The 19,448-nt window shown below is 39.6% G+C and overlaps 1 protein-coding gene and 1 long non-coding RNA gene across 3 annotated transcripts in view; one reads left to right on the forward strand and one right to left on the reverse strand.

The window, feature by feature from the left end:
* LOC311287787 (uncharacterized protein) overlaps positions 1–19,448 on the forward strand; it is a 449,286-nt gene that overhangs the window by 368,644 nt on the left and 61,194 nt on the right. The gene's annotated exons all lie outside the window — the stretch shown is intronic.
* LOC311304515 lies at positions 1,562–19,031 on the reverse strand. The gene is made up of 3 exons (XR_014629935.1): positions 18,835–19,031; positions 4,094–4,160; positions 1,562–1,690 (listed from the first exon to the last, which is right to left on the reverse strand). It is a non-coding gene; the product is annotated as an uncharacterized lncRNA (long non-coding RNA).

Raw genomic sequence — 19,448 nt, forward strand, 5'->3', positions numbered from 1 at the left:
AGTTAAACAAGAATATAGATGTATATTTCTCAATAATTCTTTCAAGAAGAGAAAGCCTGTCCATCCTCTCCCTACTCTCTTGTGCTCTCCTCGCCTCTGCAGTCCCATGTCTTCTCTAATCAAGTCCAAAAACTCGTCCTCTCTGTCTCGCCTTCTTCGTGGTGCTGGTGCTGGTGTGGGTGCTCGTGCTCGTGCTCGTGCTGGTGCTGGTGCCCCTGGCTCCTCCTCTTCTTGGTCACACACTGCTGAACTCAGCCCTGATCTGTCCTCAGGTATTGAGGCCATGAGGGCGGGGTTGGTGCAATGCCTCTGTCCCAACACCTCATCCATGAGGACAAACCAGGGCCAAGTTTCAGCAGTGGGTTTCCCACTCAGAGAGCAAATTAACCATGGCTTGTTAACAACAACAGCACAATACAACAGCACAATACATTTCAGCAAATATGTGTGTATTAATTTTCTTATATATATAAAATTAGACCGACATAAAAATGGGTCTGGGGAATGTAACTCCCATACAGGCACAAAATAATATATGTGCCTGTATGGGAGTTACATTCCCCAGACCCATTTTTCCCTGAATTGTTCAAAAAAAAAGCAGAAAAGGGTACTTAACACAGGGGTGCAAGCTTAAGTGCATTGTTAACACTGCAAAATATGACACATCAAGACATGCGAAATATGCTTAATATTTCTGTAGGCCTATAGTCAAATTTGGTTAAAAACCAAATTTGGGGGTTGGTTGTTTTAGGCTTTATAGGGTGAGTGATATTTCTTATAATACACAAGTGAGATAGACTAGTGCAAATATTACAAATAGGTCGTTAAACTAATAACTTTATTACCACAAGTTTTGCCTAAAACTACCTGACAAATGAAGCCATGCAATGATGACGACGGAGTTAAGATGAAGTTTATAATAAACTTTAACTGTGGTTTCGCTAGCTATTTGAGTAAATGAAAACATAATACTTACATTTAAATGTGAATTTGCTGTCCCAGGGTTTCTGCAGGGATCTTCAATTTAAATTTAATGCCTTTTTAATGCCATTTTTTTATTTTTAATGCCATACACGAACCATGACTAACCAAGGATATTATGTATGTACACTGTTAGAAATTTCTTGTAATTTTACAGGAAATTCCTGGCTAATAGTTGCCGTAAATTGACTGTAAACGGTATACAGGACTGTTATTGTAAAATAACTACAACAAGTTCTGTACTTTTCCTGTAATTTCACAGGATAGAATACTGTAAATATTACAGCAAAATTTTATATTTACGGCAACTCAGTAGCCAGGAATTTCTTGTAATTTTAGGGATTTCCTGTAATTTCATAGGACAGAATATTGTAAATATTACAATTAAATGTTGTAACTTGGATAAATGTTCTCTTTCAGACTTCTGCAAAGAAAAACAAAACACTTAATATTTATTTTAATATATTTTTATTTTCTCTTAAAACTGAGAGTGCACAATGCACAAACAAACAATCTATTACTGTACCAAACTGGTTGAACACGAGTTGTCAAATATATTAATGTCCCCTGCCCACTAGTGTCCCATAATGTCCCCTGCCCACCAATTCAAAATCCAGCAGTTTCCTCAAAAGTGTGCAAACTGGTGCGTTCAGCCCTCGTTTTTTTCTCTGCCTTGCTGCCCGTCTGGGGATTTATGCCGCAAAAGGCTCTGAAAACAGGGGGGAAAACACACTTATCAGGTAACATTTAAGACTGATATGACATGGTCATAACCATGACATGAAACATTAAGGGATCTTTATGAATGAATGAGTGCTTGTGTGTGAGACTGAGAGTCATTGTAGGCTATATGAGTATGTGTGTGTCTGTGTGTATGTGTATGTGTCTGTGGCTTGGCATGATCGATGCAAGGGTCTGTGATGTGAGTGCACCGGTTGGAGTGGAGTGCATCGAATAGAAATTGGGCTGAAACCGTGATGCATCTCCCTTTAAAAGCTTTGCAACGATAAAATCTGATTTCCTATTTTATATAGGCCTGTATATTTTTAAATTATTATTTTCATTCAATTTACTTTCATAATTATCTCAGCCATTTCCCAAACGAGCAGACTATTAGATGCGGAAGGGATAGGTCTATTTTCAGGTCTAAATTCATGAGCATTGTTTACGAATAGTAAGATCTCTAAACCGTGATTCTAACACCCGAGCTACACCGGGCCTCTACACGCGCGTATTACGCTGAATTCTACGCACTCGTAGATTCAACTGATGTCAGCGATTCTGGCTACACCAGGAACGTGAACAGCACAGACCCGGCGCACACGTGCTTTAAAATAAGAATTGGTTCTATTTTTCCACGCACTCGCACATCACGCATCTGCGAGACAGAGAAAACTTTCATCTTGTTGGATAGCTGCACATTGTTATAGCTAGCAAACACAAGTCCCACCCTACTCTGCTTCTGATTGGCTAAACACGTTTTTTTTTTTTTTTTTAAGTGAGAGCTGCCATAGGTTTTGGGGAACTCAAAAATTATAAACTTTTCCGAATTTATATCCTGATGAAAATTTCTTCACAACCGTGTCACACCGGAGATCCGGCACGGTGCCGGAATATTTTAACCCCTGAGTGTGTGCCTGTGAGAGATTGAGTGAGTGTCTGTGTGTGCGATCCTCAACCCTCTCTCCCCATCCCCTCTCTCATGCCTCTCCTCACTCATCCCTTTCTCACTAAATTGGATAGCATAATTTGAGTTTTTTCTTATACCTGCAAAGCAATGTGTAAAATCTGATCACTCAAAATGCGAAGTAATATGTTTTTGTATTAAGTGGTGACTTACTGACATCCCTAACTCTAACAAAAAATGTCAATTACAGAAAAGTTATAAACATTGATTAAGATCCCTTCATATATCAAGTCTTTGCTTATGGAGGTATATTTGATTCAAATCAACTGAACGCCTGTGACAGTGCGATATGTAGTTGTATAGAAAAGCCACACATGTGTATCAGTAAATTTGAAGTAACAGAGAGAAATGTTTTAAGAGTTGCAAACTTGTAGACTTTTTTTCTCTCCCACAATAAACAACACAAGTTTCACCTTCTCAAATTCTTAATTGCAAATGGTCAAATCCTATTCTACAAATCACAAATTAAGAGACTCGTACGCTCACATTTTTGATACAATTGCTGCAGTGAATATAGTGCCAAACGCATTTACACACCCGCATCAAGAAATGTGAAGTCGTGGAGAAATTTTGCACATCCGCAAATCAGTATGTGAATCCATCCAATGAGATTTGCACACTTCAAGAATATTTCTTGTATATGTCTTGTATATGTTTCTAGCACAAACACAAGTACATAACTACAACTGCTTGAATCTGCTGCAACGAATCTCAAACACTGTTTTTCGCTTTCAAGTGACAAGTTTCGCGCGCTCTCCATTTTGCACCGTGATATTTGGTTCAAAAGTGAGTTGTGCATCTGTAGAGTTTCCCGAGCATGCGCGTGTCTAACTGCTCATTTTAGTACACGCGATCATTTCTCAGCAGGTTTAATGGATTATTTCAAAAAAGGTAAATAAAGTTTCAGCGGGAACTTAAAATACAATTGTGCATCATTTCATAAAGTTCATATACTTTTATGAAATGAAATGATGCACAATTGTATTGGCTTCCGGCCAAAAGAACAATAACATAGAGATTTTACTCTAAAGCGCAACTTATGCGTACGTAATGCAACATACTGCTGATATTTACACTACGCCATGACGCTACTTCTGACGTTGTGAGTTGCGCAAGTTGAACTTTGAATGCAAGTAGCATTTCCGTTCGGCCGTAAGCTAGAATTTTACTTTGTAACGTGCTAAATATGGATATTTTTCTTACACAAACTCTTCGCTTCAGGAGGCCTATTTTAACCCCTCAGAGCCGCGTGGAGCACTTTTATGATGGATAGATGCACTTTTTTGAGCTTCAAACTTCAACAGTTTTTTTTTTTATAACTCAGATTGTATTTGTCTGAAAGAATGGCTTGAAGGCAAGTAAATCATGGGGTAATTTTCATTTAAAAGTGAACTACCCTTTTAACAAAATAAGGGAAGAATATACCTTGTACAATTAAGCAAGGAGTTCTGGGTAGGGTCTCTCTCTGGATATCAGCAGCTGTGGCAGAGGGCTAGGGAATAAAAAATGTAAACATTACCAAATGTATTACCAATTACACAACAAATACCAATTACAAATCTATTATTATTTTAATATTCCATACAGTCTGCCAGGCAGCCACATATAATTTGAGACAAACAAAATTGTTAACTTGATTTTAATACTCCTGATAATTTGCTGCCTTTTCTGAAGACAAAGAGAGCAGCAAAAGCCTTTCAACAGAACAGGATCACAGAACACAGGATCCGAAAAAATATTTAATGACGATGCTGGTTGGTTTAAGTTGCGCACGCGAGTTAAGACAGATTACATGACTGCTCTTTCACCCTGGTTGGCCAAGCACAAAGTAAAGTTAACATCTGAACATACCAGACGCTATATTCAGCTTTTATCACAGTTATAGCTAACTTACAGATTTAAATGAAGAAGATAACGTTACCTTCATTTAATTCTGTAAGTATTCAGTGACCGTAAAATCTACAAGCTTATGCTAGTGTGCAAACCACGATTTCAAGACCACCGATTACAAGACAGCAAAACAGAAGTAATAACATTACAACAGCCTGTCCGGTAGCACACAATCAATAATAATAATAACCTGAGCTAAGGAAGCTTAACGTTACCGGGCTAACGTTAATGCTTATTTTTCCAGTCTGGGATAACGTTATTTGAGCTATCGTCATTGTGGTGTTTTTTTCATTAACGTTACGTTACAAGCTCAGCTCGACTCAATTCTACTCACCATGTTTGTTTTTCCATTGTGAATATCTAGTGTCTTGTACCTGATGTGGTAACTTACCTTTTTCCTTATGGATTGAGTAAGATGCCGCCACTTCACCGGGGTCAGTACAGGTTGTTTATACCGGGAGTGAGCGAGTCGAGTCGGGGCGAGTTGAGCTAACGTTATAGGGATCTAACGTTATAGGGATCTAAGATAATGTCACTGAAATATACCAAACGAAAAATTGTGAATATCTTGTACTCATGGGCGGATCTACAGGGGGGCAAGGGGGGGCAGGTGCCCCCCCACTCTAGAGCCTTGCCCCCCCAGCTGCCCCCCTAACTTTGATGATCCAAAAACTGTACTTACAAAAACAACCCACCACTATGTCCAATACATTTACCAAAAGTGAACAATTTAATTTTTTATTTTAAATGTATTATTCGCCCCTCCCCCCTGCCTCTCAAATAGTTACGTCCCTGATTCAAACGTGCAGAGCGGCGTTGGCTCAGTCTGGCTCATGGGCCTTTCACACAGGACGCGGTATGCGCGGCGCTGCGCTATAAAACCCATTCATTTCAATGGCTTGCGCCGCGCAAGGACGTTTTGTTTCTGCGTCGAGCAAAGCGCAAGCGCAGCGGTGCGCATCATTGGCGTGCTCACGCGCACGCCGCGGGTCAAAGTTCAAAATAGTTCAACTTTTGCCGCTGCGCTCTGTGACGATTACCAGCGCGGCCAATAGAATCGGGGGATCCAAACAAGCACGGAAATCAAAATGGATGAAAGTAAATTATATTAAGACATCGTATGCACAGAAATCAAAATGGATGAACGGCTAGTACTGTGTGTGTCAGAATTTCCTGAGCTGTATGATACAAGTTTGAGGTCGTATAGGGACATCGTCAGGAAAGCTGTGTCATGGAGACATATCTCCATTCAAGTTGGCATGTCAGGTGTGTAAATCAGGTAGCTTGTTGTAGATATGCAATATGGGCGATCACCTGGTGATCTGTCTATACGGTATTATAACTGTTATACATATCATAACTGTTATACATAGAACGTATGCACGCACGGGCAGTATGTGTTAAAAGCATTTTTTCCTCCTGAACTGTAAAGTGAATTATATTAAGACATCGTATGGTATTAACGATCGTCTCATAGTCAAGTCAAGTATTTGTATAGCAATACAGATTGTATCAAAGCAGCTGCACAGTATTAAATTAAAATAAAATAATACAACAAGGTTTGTTTCTAGTGGAATTTATTGATTGATACAATTAAATATCATAGACAGACAGATTTACATTAAAAAAATTACATAAAAAATAATTGTGTTTTAACTGTCAGGTAACTTGTAGGTAGGCAATGTGTGTAAACAGTTTTTTAATAGTTTTTTTAATATGTGTCCCCCATGAATGAACTCTACACAAGTTAAATTACGTGGAGTAGAGGTATAGTTTTCAAATGTGTTATTAAAAAAGATGAAATCCTTTCTCAAATTAGAGGATGAGTGTAAAAAGAGATGGAAAAATCTCAGGGACAGGTTTATCAAGGAGAGAAAGGCTATGAGGGAGAAGAAGAGTGGTGCAGGGGCAGAACAGAAGAACACATGGAGGTATTTCTCCATAATGAGTTTTTTGGAGCCTCATGTGAAAGAGAGGGCCACTTCATCTAATATGACCCCATCCCTAGAAGAGAGATTGACCTGCTCCCAGGTTACCACATCACCCCTGGCTCCTCAGTCATCACCACCTGGTACCCCACCATCTGGTGACCTAACTGAAACCTTGACCCTTTACCTGACTGGTGTATCTCCCGGTACCCTGTCTACCCCTGCAGTTCTGGCTGTTGAGTCTTCTGAGACTCTGTCTGACCCTCCTGATGTGTCCTGGGGGCCACCATCTACCTCGGCACCTCATGCATTATATGTGCCTGCAGCACCCATCACTCCACGGGCAACGCCAGCACCACAGGGATCGACGAGGAACAAAAAAAGGAAGGGGCAGAATGATGAATTCGAGAACCAGCTGATGAATGTTCTCAATCAGTCTGCAGATGAGGAGGAGCTTTTTCTGTTGAGTCTGGCACCACGTCTCAGAAACCTGTCACTTGAGAAAAGGAGTGAAGTTAAAATAGAGTTCCTCACTACTTTACATAGGGCTGACTTTTCCTGAGAGATAAATTCTCGATTATATATACTATAATATCTGAATCAAAAACAAGAATCATAAAGTCAGCTCTTTTTTTTAGAATAAAACAATTATTCAAACATTAAACCTGAAACTAAGAAACAAATCATATATATATATATATATATATATATATATATATATGTTTCAGATTTAATGTTTGAATAAATGTTATATTCTAAAAGAGCTGACTTTATGATTCTTGTTTTGATTCAGATATTATATATAGATAATTTGTTCCTTAATTTCACGTTTAATGTTTTGAATAAATGTCTTTTATTCAAAAAAAATAGCTGAGTTCCTGATTTTTGTTTTATTCAGATGTTATTTATATAAATTGTGTTCCTTAGTTTCAGGTTTAATGTTTTGAATAAATGTTATATTCTAAAAAAGAGCTGACTTCATGATTCTTGTTTTGATTCAGATATTATATATAGATAATTTGTTCCTTAATTTCATGTTTAATGTTTTGAATAAATGTCTTTTATTCTAAAAAAATAGCTGAGTTCCTGATTTTTGTTTTATTCAGATGTTATTTATATAAAATGTGTTCCTTAGTTTCAGATTTAATGTTTTGAATAAATGTTATATTCTAAAAAAGAGCTGACTTCATGATTCGTTTTTTGATTCAAGAGGTTATCTATATAAAATTTGTTCCTTAGTTTCAGATTTAATGTTTTGAATAAATGTCTTTTATTCTAAAAAAATAGCTGAGTTCCTGATTTTTGTTTTATTCAGATGTTATTTATATAAAATTTGTTCCTTAGTTTCAGATTTAATGTTTTGAATAAATGTCTTATTCTAAAAAAAGAGCTGACTTCATGATTCATTTTTTGATTCAAGAGGTTATCTATATAAAATTTGTTCCTTAGTAATGTTATATTCTAAAAAAGAGCTGACTTTTATGATTCTTGTTTTGATTCAGATATTGCAGTTTAAAAATAAGTGAGTGGCTCTTAAAAGAGCCTTTGTTTTATGTTGATGGGATGCAAAGACGACAGGTGAGCACATCAGCAGTCTAGGTTGTGTTGCCAGGGCACTTCACCAGCGGCAGAGGAAAAGTAGCTGCTAAAGGACTCTCGTACAGCTACGGCCTCTTGGGTGGAGTTGTTGGTGCCTACTCTCCTTCCACGTGTAAGTGCAGGGATGTGATGTTCATCTACTGGGACATCTACTGTGGAGTTCCACCTCTGGAAGTTATGAAGGACCACTGTTGCTTTCACTATTGCATCCACATTTGCAGAGCTAACTCCAATCACCCGGTGGTAGATTCTCCATGTTGCAGCAAGAATCCCAAAGGCATTCTCAACTACTCTTCTGGCTCGTGAAAGGCGGTAGTTAAAGATCCTCTTTGGTTGGGAGAGGTTTCTTCCAGGATAGGGCCTCAGCAAATTCCTCCTTGTAATAAAGTGAGAAGGAAAAACGCCATTTATAAATACAGGCTACAGTTGAATATTATTAAACCAAGAATGAAACATTTTACAATTATACGTGTATGAATGTATGTATAAACAAAAAAATATGTAGAAATACTAAAAATAGTATTATATGTATCATCTATACTCATATATAAGGTAACATGTCACATCAGTGTCACATGATCTTTTCACAAATCAGTATTTTATACTGGATTTGATGTTCAAGAAACATTTATGTATCACTGTTGAAAACCGTTATTTACATTTTTATTTCAGGAATCTTTTATGAATGGAAAGTTCAAAAGAACAGCATTTATCTGAAATAGAATCTTTGTAACATTATAAATGAATTATAGACTTGTGATCAATTTAATTCATCCTTGAATAAAAGTGCTGATTTATTTAATTTATTTCCCCCAAAAAAGAAAAGAAAAATTCTTACTGCCCCCAAACCTTTGAGCGGTATAGTTTAATGTTACAAAAGCTTTCTATTTCAGATAAATGCTGTTCTTTTGAACTTTCTATTCATCAAAGAATCCTGAAATAAAAATGTAAATAACGGTTTTCAACAGTGATAATAATCATAAATGTTTCAACCATCAGTTTTGTGTATTAATATATATATATATATATATATATATATATATATATATATATATGCAATCAATATAACTTACCTAAGGGGAAAAGCCTCATCACCCACAAAGACATGAGGCATGGGCCCCAGGTGATCAGCGCCTGGGAGAGGAGCATCTTCTGGGAGATGGAGCTTATCTTCCCGTAGTGCTTGTCCAAAAGCAGAGGCAGCAAGGGTCCCTCCGTCACTGTTCCGACCAAAAGCTCCAATATCCACTACCCTAAAAAGATACCTTGCATCCACAACCGCCAGAAGTACAATAGAATATGTACCCTTGTAGTTGAAGTACTGGGAGCCTGAATTATGTGGTGCCTGGATTACCACATGCTTCCCATCTATTGCACCCACACAGTTGGGGAAGTTCCACCTCTCCTTGAATCCAGTGGCGATCTCCTGCCAATCAGCAGTCTTCGGTACAGGCAGAAACTCATCAACCAGGCTATCCCAAATGGCCTTGGACACCTCTGGCACAATGCCTGCCACAGTGGAGATGCCCACTCGGTAACTAGAGGCAATGGTGGTGTAGGAGTCACCAGTTGCCAGGTATCTAAAATTAATGACATTGTAATGTTCATTCAAATATAACTATCAGTGCAATTTAAAACAGCAAAAACCTTTAACCACCTCCAATTAAGAAACTGGTGTAATTAATTATTTTTTATTTTAATATAAATCACCCACCTCAGACAAATTGCCAGACGTTCTGTTGGAGAAACTGGCTCTCTGTAGCTCGTGTGGATCCTTGAGATTCTAGGTCCAACTCTGCCCAGCAAACAGTCGAACTGTTCCCTACTGAGGCGAAAGTACACCTGGAACCGGTCACTGTGGAAACGGAGCTCCTTTGCCAGCCTGAATTCACCAAGTTGTTCTCTGGACCTGAGGGTTTCATGCACCCACAGCCTCTTCTTCCTTGCTTCTCTTTTACTTCTCATCAGCAGGACTAGCGCTATCGCTCGCTTCTTACAACGGGACAGATACATGTTTGCTGCTGACCGAAAGGAGGAACAACAGACAATGGAACTACCGCTTAAAACTCCGCCTACGTCATAGCGCAGCGCAAATCGCATTGTATCTGAAGGAACGCTGAACCCAGCGGCAAGCGCCGCGCATACCGCGTCCTGTGTGAAAGGCCCTTCACACACACAGCAAGTCTGCTGCGGTGCGGTGGTCCTGCAACCCGACTCGACTGAGCTGCCCCTGACAGAGCCTCTGAAGGTGAAGTGAGTTTCCCCAGGTGTAGTTTAAACACACGTTTAACTTAAAGTTACGTTGTAATGAATGTATTGTATGCTAAAGACGATTCAGCATCAGCAAAAACAGCGAGTCTATTACGTTAGCCAAAATCAGCGGTCAAATCGCTCCCTCGTGATTTGTAGCACTCTTCCCTTTGATTAGCCTAATTTTGGGTGGGCTAAGGGGGCTTAAGCCCCGAATGTTTTTAGTAAAGCCCCGAACATGTTGTTCAATTGTCTTTCTCACAGAGCAAAGCAATTAATCAGAAAAACAAATGTGAATAAGATTACAGCGGCCGCGATGACCTAATCATGAACAGTGCACTATATTACATTTTTATTTATATTTTTCCCTTTGCATTGAAGGTACTTTTGACGTGCTTTTGCAGCGTTGAGCATTGTAGCCAATCACAGACATGTCTGTTGATCACATCGGCCAATCAGACGCGTTTAAATGAGTCGCTGTGCTGAAGATGTGTTTTGCGCGAGCTCACCGAGTTCACGTTGCAAACCTGTTATTATTATTGGCAATAAACTTAAGATGCAAATTAGAGATTCACTTGATATTATTATTGATGCTGCTCTGATGCACTACATTACGCAACGCTCTGTTTGTTGTTAGGAAGACTAAAAGTTCAGCGGTCTAGCTCATCAATGTCAAAATGATTAAATAAGTTAACGAATGCCTGGTAAAATGTAAGTAGAATTTTTTGTTTTATATTTGACTGTTTTACAATAGAAAAGTTCAACTACCGAGACAAGCAACGTATATTTTGGGCTTCGTGTGCACATCTAAACGATCAAATATGTCAAAATGGCTGTCTTGGAGATTCACTTACAACAGTTTATTCACTTAAATACAGTTTATGTCTTAAATGGGCGTTAATAGTTGGGACTTGGGAGAAAATATGATGCGTAATAATGATTACCGGTAGATCTGCATTTGGTCTTAAAGGGGCAGCAGTCTAATAAACCTGCTGACGATTGCTCCATTAATGTGAACCAAACAACAAAAGGCAAAGAGAAAATCAGTCGCAGCTCTTGAATGAATAATTTTGGCTTTTATAACTTTAATCTATGATAACCTATGCAGTGTTATTTTAAATCTGACTTTGTTAGATGTCTTTTTAGCCCATATTACTCCTGAACAGTAATGCCGACATTACTGAAATTAAAGCACTGGGTATATTATTTGTTTTTTTTGTAAAAGCATTGGTTTTTCTTTTGCTATTTATTTTACATTTCAAAATATAAAGCAATATTAAATGTGTTCATAATAGTTTTTTCCCCCGTTTTTTTTATATAACAAAAAGAACCGATAAGAATACCATTAAAGTACTGGATCGATAAGGAGTATCGGTAAGAGTAGTAATACCGTTAAAACCTTAACGATACCCATCCCTATTGGCAGCAACGAATTAAAAGTTATGGCCAATTTAACTGCGATTTAAATTCAGTATATATACTTCTGCCATATGTTGCCACCCCTCAAAAATTCCTGCCCCCCTCTCGCCACCCCATAAATATTTTTCTAGATCCGCCCCTGACTACAGGGCCTATATATTGACAAATGATTGGTTACTCTTTTCTTAATAAAACAATCTCTCATTGGAAAATATACTGCTGCACCTGCAAATCCTGTTTCAGGATCTTTGGATCCATCTGTAAATAAAAACACTGATTCTGGATAATGTTCCTTAAAATAATTCTGGACTATAAACAATGTTTGAAGTTGTACCAAATTATCTTTCAATTCCTGCTGTATATTAAGGTCAACATTTAACCAAGGAGGAATGGAAGAAATTGAAACTGTATTACTGTACTGTAATTGGTGTAATCCTATATTTCTTGCCTTTGCATTACCTATCCATCCAAAACTAGTATAATTTGATTCATTATGTTCCCAACATTCTGTTATGACAGGATGCAACTCATTATGTCCCCTGAGATTAACCCAGTATGCCATCATTCATTTCAATCTTCCTGATTCTTAAAGGCATTTTTCCCATTTCCACCTGCATCAATGATACCGGAGATGTTTTAAATGATCCACTGTAGATTCTCAGAGCCTGAGCTTGCAAAACATCTAATCTCTTGAGGTTTGATTCTGCTGCTGACATGTAAGCTATACTTCCATAATCAAAAACAGATCTCATGAGTGCCCAGTATATATTTTGCAAAGATGATCTACTTGCTCCCCATTCCCGTCCTGATAAACAACAGAGTATGTTGATGACCTTTTTACTTTTGTCGTTAATTTTATCCAGATGAACTTTCCATGTCAGTTTTCCATCAAACCAAACCCCAAGAAACCTAACAGCTTTTACCTGCTCCAGAGGTTGCCCATAAAGTTTTAAAGAAAGGGGTAAGATTTTATGCCGCCTTGAGAAGCAAATGACGTGTGTTTTTGTTACTGATCATTTAAATCCCCATTTATTTGTCCATTTTTCCACCTCTACTATTCCAGCTTGTATTTCTTTTATTCACAATTGCGGCCTCTAATCCACAAAGCCCCGTCATCTGCAAACAAAGATTTTCCTACATTATGTTCAACCTCAACCACTACTTCTTTATTGGTCTGTGCTTTCCTAATGTCTGACTCTAGACACAATACAGAGTCCATTGTGTTACGACCCCAACGAAACCCACTCTGATATGGAGATAAAAGAGCTTTACTTTCTAGGAAATATGTTATTCTCTCTGTGATCATTCGTTCCATGATTTTACATAAATGGGAGGTCAAGGCAATGGGTCTGTAACTAGAAGGATCTGATGGGTCTTTCCCTGGTTTAAGAACTGGTACTATTATTGCTTGTTTCCATACCTGTAACGGTCACCAGCTGGAGTGCCCTTGAGAGCCACCAGAGGGCACTCCACGTAAGACTATTATCACTCACAAACTACATTTCCCATAACTCACTGCCCGGACTCATCATCACTTATCACTGATCACATTCACCTGTACCCCATTCACTGATTGCATTCACCTGTGTCTCATCATCCTGTGAGGCCCTGTCCCAAATGGCACACTCCGGACTTGTGGACTTCCTCACACTTTGGTGACGTCATGTAGTGCAGACCTATAGGGCCCTTGGCGCGAGTCCACGAGGGCGCATTGAGAGGTATTTTTGGGACAGACTTGATCAGCACGCCGGAAATAACGGGCTGTTTTTTTTTTTTTTTTTTTTTGCATTACAATGGAAATAATACAAAACAATGAACATGAACATGTGGGGATACAGAGAAAATGAAAGTAAATAATAACAGTAAATAAAATATTTTTACAATTTATATAAAACTTATTCTATAATACAGGATATTTTCGAAGCTCTTTTATTGGAGGGGATTTTTTGAAGTGAAGAATAACTGTAAATCATAAGCAAAAAATTTGCAACTAGGTTTGAATTTAAGGTATCTTGCTTTGTGAATATGATATTTACCCATCGTACAGAAAAAGTTTAATATATCATCTAGCTTTTTATTTTCAGAGAAATCAGAGTGAAAAATAACCTTACTGACAGAAATACAGGCCTGGTTGTTGTTGGACAGGAGAAATCACATTTTTTGCGCTCCAACGTCTTATCTCCATGTCAACTACACAGCCTAATTTTACAGTTCTATATTTTGATATTGTGCATATCACCTGGGCATTAGACAATAGATACACCATGCTTATTTAAATGATGTATACAGTTGTACATAATAATACATAATGTTCCATTTGAACTAAGATTGCAATTTTAAAACATAATGAAAATGTGCATGAGTTTCAGATGAATTTACAGGTTTCAATATTCATACTATGTTTACATATGACTCAGTAAAGCCCTGCCATTATTTATTTAATGAATCATAATGCGATCGTATTATTAAACGCGCTATTATTATGTTTGAGACATCAACCACTGGTCGATTACCTTAATGTTTGTATAAACTGTAGGTAACCACTGATAAAATGTACATTTAGGTCATAATAACCGTAATATTTTCTTCTCAGCCATGTCAACAATTATCCGCGAGTGAAATCTCCTCCCATCTGTTGTCTGATTGGCCTTTCGCAAGGATTCCTGGGTAGTTAAAGTGCGTGAAGCCTGCTTCTATGCGGGCTTCGCGGAAGACCGCTTCAAGGGCACAAAGGGGGCGCTGCTGAGCACACTTCAGAGCGGTAAAATGCTGAATGGGACAGCCTACGGACTCGTAGACTCAGCGAGCACGCGCAATTCAAGTCCACGAGACCGAAAGTCCGCATGAAGTGCGCCATTTGGGACAGGGCCTTAGTCTCAGTCTATTTATACCATGTTCATTCATTCACTCACTGTGAAGTCTTGTTTAAGTGTTACACTGCATCTCTGAGCATTTTCCCTGGTATCATGTATTTTAGTTTTTGGATTTCTTGCCCTGTTCCCTGGATTACTCTTTTGCCTCTGGTCCCTGCCTGTTTTGTTTGTTTCTTTGTTTGGACTGCCTGCCTGTGTACGACCCTTGCCTGTTCTTTGGATTACTCTGTTTATTAAAAGCTGCATTTGGATCTAAACTCTCTGGTCTCCGAGCAGTAAGTAACAGAAGACTTCACCACACCCAGATCCAGCAGCTATGACCTCCAGGAATCCAGCAGTACGGATCTTGCCTGATTTTCCCAGCATGAGCCGGGAGTTCGCTGGACAGATCGCGGCCTTGGCCCTGGATAGCCTCGATCTGTTCCAGTACACCTGGGGGTTTGTTCCTCTCGCTGCCTCTTGCTCTCTGGGTGACGAGGCAATTAAGTTGTGTTACGGGCTGGGGCTAAGGAGGTCGACCCGAGGGAGCTCCCCGATCTCTCCGATCTGGATTGGAGAGAGGCACTCTCCAGATGTCTGGAGAGCTTCCTTCCGTGGCATGCCATGTCACCGTCTGCACTTCACACCAGTCCAGCCGAGCCCGCACTTCACGCCAAATCTGCCGAAGCCAAGGAAGTATGCGTCATGCCCGCCGCGCCTGAGACAGCAAGCGACATGCCCGCCAAGCTAGAGCCTTTACTGCTGGTCCCGTCCAGCACAGAGCCCTCTTCGCCGCTGGTCCCGTCCAGCACAGAGCCCTCTTCGCCGCTGGTCCCGTCCAGCTCAGAGCCCTCTTCGCCGCTGGTCCTACCCAGCTCAAAGCCCTCGCCGCCGCTGGTCCCGTCAAGCTCAGAGCGCACTGATCCTGAGCCAGAGCCAGAGCTTCACGTCAGTCCTGCCGAGCCAGAGCCAGAGCTTCACGTCAGTCCTGCCGAGCCAGAGCCAGAGCTTCACGTCAGTCCTGCCGAGCCAGAGCCAGAGCTTCACGTCAGTCCTGCCGAGCCAGAGCCAGAGCTTCACGTCAGCCCGTTCCTGTTCCTGAAACCGTTCCTGTACCTGAGCCCGTTCCTGTTCCTAAAACCGTTCCTGTTCCTGAACCGCCTTGGCCGCCTGAAGGGTCGTCTCCGCCCCGGCCGACTGCACTGCCTGATCCGCCCCGGTCGCCTGCACTGCCTGCTCCGCACCGGACATCTTTTCTGACATCTTTTGTTTTTTCTTTAAAATATTAGGGAATTCCATTAACCCTCTGAGGTCGGCAAACGCGCCGGCGCGTTTTGCTGGATTTTCTCCACATTGTAGCACTATAAACTTAAATTACTCCGTCATTTATGGTCATACAGAAAAAAGAAATATAAAAAAAGAATCTGTGATATTTCTACTTTTGTATGTGTCCACTTACAATCAAATTAAAACATTGTGCTTTTGTAAAATAAAGAAAATAAACAGGGTGTGCGTTCTGCCTCTCCGTCGCGGTGAACTTTTTTTTCTTGAGCACGCCTATAAACTGAAACAAAACTCAGCAAATACTTGTCACACATTTATGAGCCATACACCTTTATAAACATTTAAGTGTGTACTTTTAAATGATCGGGTTCAAAACGAAAACAAATATTTTCTGTTTAAGTAATTTGTATAAAACCAACAAGATGTCCAGCTTCTCAAACGCTTGCTCATTACAGTTAATTTGGCCACGTCCACTCGCGCAAAAGATATTCACATGCAAATCTCCACATGGAATGCAAACGCGCTCATTACCTCAAAAACAAAACACCTCACTTCACTTTTCGTCGAGTTTGAAAGACGTGCCTGAGCTTACAATGGATTTAGGCTACCTCAGAAGAAGAATGCGATTTGAAGACAAGAAAGATTTAAGGTAAGAAATTCTTACATGTTTGTTATTGTTGCATAAATGTCACATTGCAGTTGAACTGTTGCTAGATATATGGGGAATATTATAATATTTAGACCCGTGTTTACTGTTAGGCCTACTGTGTTTGTGGATATCTGGTCAAACGTAGATATGTATATGGTAACCATAATGTTTTATATTTGAGCGCGATCGCGTTTGAATGTATCAGATTTTGCAGCGCGATCGCGTTTGAATGTATCATTTAAAAATTTGAAAAGCAAAACACACCAAACGGCTTCATGTTTTTACTATTATCTCATTTCATATCATCATAACGAATGGAAACATTTGAAGTAACATGATAATCAATATATTTTTCTCTAGCTTGGTTGTTACTGAAATATTTTGGAAGATTTATACTGCTATCTATTGTTATTATTATTTTACCCAGCACTGCGCATAGCCTATGCACAACAAACCTGGTGTTCATTATATTATATATTGTTGGAAACATTTGTGTGTGTGTGTGTGTATTTTGTGAATTTTAAAAAGCAATTTTAACCAGAAAAATCTAATATTTATTTCCAAAATCGTGCAGGCCTTTCTCTTGATATCAGTATGTTCACTTTTTTTTCAGGGCCCAGATGCCACTGAGTCCTGCCGACTTCAACATTCACATGAGTCTCTGGAACATGAACATGGTAAAGTGAAAATCAAACACCTTGGAAATGAAAGGTATGTACAATGTTTTTAGGAATGGCACAAAGGTCTCTGTCTTTCAATAAGTGCTTTTTTGCCATTTGTTGTGTCTATTTGGATTATGTTGTGTAAATAAATCCAAACAATCTAAAAGCCATTCTTTTTTAAATCTCCTCATTTACAGTATTGTGCAAGGTTGCTCAGAATGATAGGGACCTGATAGCTCCTAATAGGGCCGTTAGGGGAGTGTCTTTGTCTTTCTGAGGTGAGAAAAGCCATACATATTAATGAGCTCTCGCATAAGGCTTATTCACACAAAACACGTCGTAAAAATTTTAAATCAATATATTGTCTTCTCTGAATGAGCAGTCAGGGTGATTTTCACATAGTTTTGCAGCAAATATTCTAGGCTACGTCATACAATTTTCAAAAGTCTTGTGAAGAAATAATCAGTAGGGGTTTCATGGCCTTATTTCAGTGAGAATTTTTTTTTTGTATTTTCACAAACCACGCATAAATGTAAATCTCAAAACTAAATTATCTCAAAACTACAAACTTTTACATACATGCTGTTGATATATTATTGTAGCAGAGTTTGTGCTGAATACAGTGTAATTAGACTTGCATGTCAGAACACCTCCAGGGCCCAGAAAAAAGCTCAGACCTCAGAGGGTTAAAGGTGCTCTAAGCGATGCCGGGAGTTGTAACTTCTTGTTGACATTCGAATTGTTGTCAAACAAAACGGAGGCTAGCTAGACCCTCCTCCTCATCCCGTCTCCTCCCTCCTCCCCTCCCTTCCGGCATAAAGGAAAGTCAAAGTAGTCACTACAAACTAGAGATGCGCGGTTGGCGGTTACAGCCGCGGACTCCGCGGATAAACCGCGGATTGGGCGGATTGGGCGGATGACGTGACGAAAAATAATATTTGAATTAAATTCGGACGGGTGGCGGGCGGTTGAACCAATCAAATGAACCAATCAAATGAAAAATATATGTATACATTCAGCGGATGGTGGGCGGGTGCGGTTTTGAAAAATGGTCAAAAACGTGGTGCGGATGGATGGCGGACGGATGATGAGTTTTGTGATGCGGTTGCGGATGAAATAATAGCCCATCCGCGCATCTCTACTACAAACAAAGTTAAGTTTTACTGATACTTCATTCAATGTGTAATGTCGCCAAGTTAGATAAAGGGTTTTATATGGCAGAACAGAATGCAGAAAAAGAGAAACATTATTTAAATCGTTTCGCCACCTGAAGCTATAACTATAGCTCTCATACAAGGACGCAATAATAGCTAGATAACGTAGCTTTGCGTTTCCCAGTGAGCATAAACAACGGCGGCGGCATAAACAAATTTAGTCAAAGTTGTCAACAGCCTATAAATGAGCATTCAAATTCATAACAAACAGTGGATGAAAACAATCATTCACACAAATTGTCGCCCTACTGTGAATTTGCTTGATCATTTACAAAAGAGATGTATCGCTAGCTGGTAGAAACATAACGTTATATGTTGTATTCACCAAAGTTAACGCTGACTGCATAGTTCTAGCTAATTACATTCTTGTGTTGGTTTGGCGAACATGAACGTCAGTTTAGAAAGAAATATGGATTTACCTGTTCTGCAAAAACAGCAACCTGAATGTGGATTGGAAGCCCTTCTGCCGGCGGAGTTCTCGCCGCCTTTAAAAGCTTTTTCCGATGTAAATTCGGTATTCCTTATCCTTGTCCCTCTTCTTTGCAATTTGTTCATCGGAACGTCGTCTCTTTGGTCGTGTTTGGGCCATAATTCAAACTTCCCTCTTCATGCTTCTCTCTCCTCAACACACCCCCTTCATGTGCACGTGCACTAACCCCCAAACCCCACCCTCAAATACATCTTGCCAGTGATTGGCTGGAGCACTGTTTGTTGTGTTTCATGGTGCGGGTGAGCCCAGTTTGTTTTTGTCTTAGCCTGGGTTTCCCCATACTGCCTTGCTCGCAGCGTGATTTTATTCACGCTGCTAGGCAGTCTGGACACCATGGACAAGATTTTCCCCTGAAAAAGGGAACCAATCACAGAACGGGGAGGGAGCAGCAAGACGATGGCGACACCGAAGCAGTTTGTTTATATCTATGGATTCAACATGGCATCAGATTCGACGTTACCTTCTACCCTCATGTTTATCTTGCACAAACGGTAATATTTGCTAAACGCCATCGTGTACAAATAAATCTTTGACCCATCGTCT

Source organism: Rutilus rutilus (genome assembly GCF_951802725.1).
Source record: "Rutilus rutilus genome assembly, chromosome: 1".
NCBI lineage: Eukaryota > Metazoa > Chordata > Actinopteri > Cypriniformes > Leuciscidae > Rutilus > Rutilus rutilus.